The sequence below is a fragment of the Trachypithecus francoisi genome, unplaced genomic scaffold, assembly GCF_009764315.1.
Source record: "Trachypithecus francoisi isolate TF-2019V2 unplaced genomic scaffold, Tfra_2.0 Lachesis_group10, whole genome shotgun sequence".
Taxonomy (NCBI): domain Eukaryota; kingdom Metazoa; phylum Chordata; class Mammalia; order Primates; family Cercopithecidae; genus Trachypithecus; species Trachypithecus francoisi.
Window position 1 is genome coordinate 95,255,652 of NW_022681455.1, and position 6,000 is coordinate 95,261,651.

Consider the following 6,000-nt stretch of genomic DNA (forward strand, 5'->3'; position numbering starts at 1 on the left):
AATTAGATATGGTAGGATTTATTCTAGGTTAACAGCTTGGAATATAAATTAAGAGAGATGAAGAGGAATCCATAATCAGGAATCATCCATCAACACCTCATCTGCTGTTGAGGTTATATCCTCTAGGTGCCACTGCTATCTGTTCTGAGGTTCACTCTGATCAGCAGCCTTAGACTCTTCATGGAGTAACAGATTGGTAGAACTACAGCCTTGAGCCTCACTTGAACCACCACAGCCTCTTCTGCACAGTCAGCAGTCCTGGAAGTCTCAGAGTCTTTTAACCAAAGGCTGTGGATGTTTCCTTATTGATATCATCGAAGATCTAGTGTATCAAGATGACAAACTTTGCTTCCTGTTGGGCCAAAAAGAGACACAAAATTTAAAACAACAACAGCAAAAAACAAAACAAAACAAACAAACAAACAAAACAGGACTCTTCTTTTAGCTACTGCTGTTGAGTACAAAATTACCTTATAAATCACAAATATTTGAGGGTCTAGCATGTACACGTGCACATTCACTAATGAAAATAAACAGATTCCATAGAACAAACAGGCTGCTTTGGAAAAAAAATAATGAATCCAGAGTGACAACCCAGGTTTGAGCCCCAGGTCAATTACTGAGTAGCTAAGTGACCTTGGGCATGGTCATTTCACTTCTCAGAATGTGTTTATTCATCTATAAAATGGGAATGATAATATTTACTTCAGGCTTCTAACAACATTGTGGTGAAAATTAAAACAGATAGTCCATGTGGAAGTATTATGAAAACTGTAAGAGGCACTGCTGTGTAAGTGGTATTGTTATTACCAATTTCTAAGAATTGTTGAACACCTTATCCTTAGACCATATCAGCGAGCTGACACCTGACAAATGAGAACTCATTACTGTGTCATATCCCATTGTCTCTGGCTGTTTTCATCCTCAGCAGATAGGGTGGGCCTATGTTGCTCTGGAGCATACATCCTTGGTAGAGGGCATTTCTCTAAAAGTGGAAAGGATTTCTAACCTTCTTCTCATCTACCGTTTCCACATACCCATATGCCAAAAATATCATTCAAAATTCCTAAAGCAAGAAAAGAGAAATATATAGGAAGCAGATAGGCACATCTGTTTTAGGTTTCCTCACTTTTGTTAAGATTCTCTATAGATCTAAATGGCCTCTGCCTCAACTCCTGAAATCTCTGCATAACAATAATATTTACCATTTGTTAAGTACTTCTGTAGTTGGTCACAAGCTAAGCTCTTGATGTTGAATATTTTCTTTAATCCTCACAACAAACATATGAAATAATAATACTGCTCCAGATTTAATGACTGGGAAATTGAGACTTGGAGAGGTTAAAAAACTTTTCTGAGGTTGCAAAGCTAGCTAGTAAGTGGCAGGGATGGGACTGGGTCCTAGGTCTGGCTAGCTCCATAAAACATGGTCTGACCACTACACTATCAAGTTTTTCCTGAAAAATGTCTCTATTGCTACTATTAGTTTTGTCTGGAATCTGCCCTTGAGACAAGTTCCTATATAGCATTAGGAATTATTTTTGCCTCAGTCTGTCAGATGGTTCATTTTTCCCTCCAACAAATATTTATTGAATCTACTCTCTACCATGTACTGCACTGGGGAAGAGGTGATCATCAACTATGAAGGAATCCAGACCTTTAATCCTGTAGAGCTTCCAAGTAAGGATAATGGATCAACTACAACCTTCTCCCTAGGATATGTCGATGTGCACGGCATTAGGAAAATCTGCTTTTTAAATTAAAATACAAACTCATGAAGATTTTTATTGTTTACCAAAAATACATGCCTTAGAGACTCTTTAATTTCATTCATTCAGTCAGTGAAATGATAAACGTTTGTTAGGTGCCTATTAAGAGTCAGATGCCATGCTAGCCAATCTAAAAGGTAAAACTTCATTTATAAAATCTTTGATAATCATGGTTATTCTAGATGTACTAGGGAACACCTAATGTTAATACCTGTTAATTCTCAGGACATTTTCATGGAGAAAGAAAATAATTGGGAGATATATGTATATATGCATACACACACACACACACACACCACCACCACCACCACAACCAAGATTTTGAGCTTCTTTCCACTTTAAACTTTTATACACACATTTTGAGCTTAAAAATTTTCTTATTTTGTTCTGTGGAAAAAGTATTCATAAACAGTATAATAGCTAAAAATTAGAGCATAAAAAAGAGGTAAGGGAGAAGTGAAAATGCAGCATGGATAATCCAGAGTTAAGCAAACTGTTGAATAAGCATCATTATTTTTAATATGTTTCTCATGGTTTCTAAGCATCCAGATCAAATTGAGCTTTCCTTTTTCTGAATGGTGATACTGGCTGGGTGTGGTAGTTCAGACCTGTAATCCCAACACTTTGGGAGGCTGAGGCAGAAGGATCACTTAAGTCAAGAAATTTGAGACCAGCCTGGGCAACATAGTGAGACCCTGTCTGTACAAAAAAAATTAAGAAATAATTGTATCTGTCCCTGTAGACCCAACTACGTGGGAGGCCAAGGCAGAAGGATCACTTTAGACTGAGAGAGCAAGGCTGCATGAGCCATGATGGCACCACTGCACTCCAGCCTGGGTGACAGAGCAAGATCTTGTCTCAAAACTCATTATGATAATAATAATGATACTCCTCTGTACCATAATGTTTATTTTTAGATTTGTGGAGCCTTTCCTTTGGAGAATGTGAACTCCTTGAAGGAAATAGCCCTGCCATATTTGTTTATACCTCCATAGCAAACAAAATAATTCTGGGCACATAATGGGTGCTAAATATGTACTTGCTGATTAATAGATTAAAATTCTTGGAGAGGTAACAGTAATAACTGAAGGATTATAGAGACCAAAAACAAAGATATTACCTAAAAATTATTATCTTCCCATTTGTTGAAGTAGTTAAAATATAATGGTTTAAGAAGCCAAATTCTGTCATTTTCTATTTCTGCATCTTTGGACAAATTACTTAATCTTTCTGTGTCTCAGTTTATCCTCATCATAAAAATGGGGATAATACATGTGTCTATCTAGTAGAATTATTGTGAGAATTAAGTAATTATAGAACAACATTTACACCACCAGCACATGATGAGTGTGTAATACATGTTTGTCATTATTTGTGACTCTCTTACGGAAACCGAGCTTATGACAGTTGTGGCATTGATTGCCAGAAAAGTGGAAGAATGGAATGTGGATGGAAAAACACAACAGAGCATCCAAGAGATATGAGACAATAATAAAAGATCTAACCTACATGTAATTGGCATTCCAGAAAGCAAAGACATTAAGAAATAATATGTAAGGATTTTCCAAAATGAATTACAGACACTGAATCACAGTTCCAAGATGTTCAAAGAACACCAAGCAGAATAAATTCTCCCTCCCAAAAGAGCTCCCACATCATAGGCATATCATATTCAAACTACTGAAAATCAGAGACAATGAGAACATTCTGAAGGCAGCCAATGAAAGCAGACACACTGTACATAGAGAAGTTAAAAACCAAAGGTAAGAAGGACAGAATATTTCTCATCAGAAACTATGCAAGCCAGAAGATAGTGGAATAATGTCTTTGTTGCTGATTGACATAAAAAAAACAGTAAATTCAGAATTCTGTACCCAGCAAAAATATCTTTCAAAAAGAAGGGAGAAATAAAGACTTTCTCAGACTCAAAAGAAACACCAACAAAACCTGAGAGAATTAATTGCCAGTGTACCTGTGCCATAAGAAATGCTATACAAAGTTCTTCAGGCATAAGGAATGTAACAGAAGATAGAAACTTGAATCCAGAGAAAGAAATTAAGAGCATTGGAAATGGAATGACTAAAGGTAAACATAAAATCATGTTTTATTACTTTTAATTGCTCTAAAAAATAACTAAAGCAAAAGTAGAAGTATTGTGCATTTATAGCATTTGTAAGAGTAAACATAGGGCAACAATAGAACAAGGGTGAGGAGCTGGCAGTGGGAATATATTACCTTTATAGTAGACATGAAACAGAAGATAATTATTTGAAAGTAGACTTTGATCAAACAAGATGTGTATGGTAAAGTCTAAGGCAGCTACTAAAATTTTTTTTAAAAGTTACACATGCTAATTTAATAGTGAAGATAACATTAGATAGTAAAAATGCTTAATCAAAAAGGGGGCCAAAAGAAAGCTCAAATGGAACAAATCAAAAACAGCTGTTTAGATTATTGACTTTAACTCAATCATATGAATAATCATATTAAATGCAAACCACACTAATAAAGAGATAGAAATTGCTAGACAATATAAAAAGCAAGACTCAACTATATACTGTCTACAAAAATGCCATTTTAAATATAAAAACATAGATAGGTTAAAAGCAAAAGGATGGAAAAAGATGTACCATACAGACACTAATCAAAAGAAAGCTGAGTAGCTTCATTAATGTCAAAGTAGGCTTCAGACAAGAAATATTACCAGTGATAAAGAGGGTTATTACATAATGAGAAAGGATTCAATTCTCCAAGAAGACAAAGCAATGAATGGTTTTATGCCTATAAATTCAACAGCTTAGAGCGAATGGACAAATTCCTTGAAAAGCATATCTTACCAAAATTAGCAAGAGGAAAAAGAAAAATTCACATAGCCCCGTATCTTTTTTCAAAATTGAATTTATAATGAAAAATCTTTCAACAAAGAAAACCCCAAGCCCAGATGGCTTTACTCATAAATTCTATCAAAGCCTTAAAGAAAAAACCGACACCAGTCTTACACAAACTCTTCAAGAAAACAGAAGAAAACACTTTCCAAGTTGTTTTATGAGGCCAGCATAAACACTGATGCCAAAACTTGACAAGGACATTACAAGAAAAGAAAACTACAGACCAATATCCTGCATGAGTAAAGATGCAAAGTCCTCAATAAAATATTATAAAATCAAATTCAGCATTGTGTGAATAGGATAACTGTTATTAATAAGTAGAACTTACGCCAGGATTGTAACTTTGGTTTCCCATTAGAAAATTGATGGTCATAATTCATCACATTAACAGACTCAAACAGAAAAAAGAATTGCATCTCAATTGATGCAAAAATATTTTTGAAAACATTTTACACATTTTCATTATTATTATTATTATTATTTTTTGAGACAGAGTCTGGCTCTTGTGGCCCAGGCTGGAGTGCAGTGGCCCAATCTTGGTTCACTGCAACCTCTACCTCTCAGGTTCAAGAGATGCTCCTTCTTCAGCCTCCAAAGTAGCTGGGATTACAGGAGTGCACCATCACGCCTGGCTAATTTTTGTATTTTTGGTAGAGACGAGGTTTTACCATGTTGGCCAGGCTGGTCTCAATCTCTTGACCTCAGGTGATCCACCTGGCTCAATTTCCCAAAGTGCTGGGATTACAGGTGTGAGCCACTGCACCCAGTCACATTCATGATTTTTAAAAACCTCTCAAAAAATTAGGAAAAGAAAGAACTTTCATCAGTGTAATAAACGGCATATACAAAAACCCAACAGAAAATGTTATACTAAATAGAGAAATATTTAATGCTTTCTTTCAGAGTTCAGAAACAAGATGTCCACTCTCCCTACTTCTATGCAACATTATCCTGAAAGTTCTAATTAATACAACAATGTAAGAAAAAAATAAAGGCATACAAATTAAAAAGAAAGAAGCAAAACTATCTCTTATGCACATAACACAATTTCATATATAAAACATCCTAAGGAATCATTATTTGGTCTACTAGAACCAAAAATAAATTTAGCCAAGTCACGGGAGGAATCAAGGTAAATATATAAAACTTAATTATACTTTAATTTTGGTCTGGGCATGGTGGCTCACACCTATAATCCCAACACTTTGGAAGGTCGAGGCGGGCAGATCACTTGAGGTCAGGAGTTTGAAACCAGCCTGACCAACATGGCAAAACCCCGTTTCTACTAAAAATACAAAAAAAATTAGTCAGGCGTGGTGGCAGGAGCCTGTAATCTCAGCTAC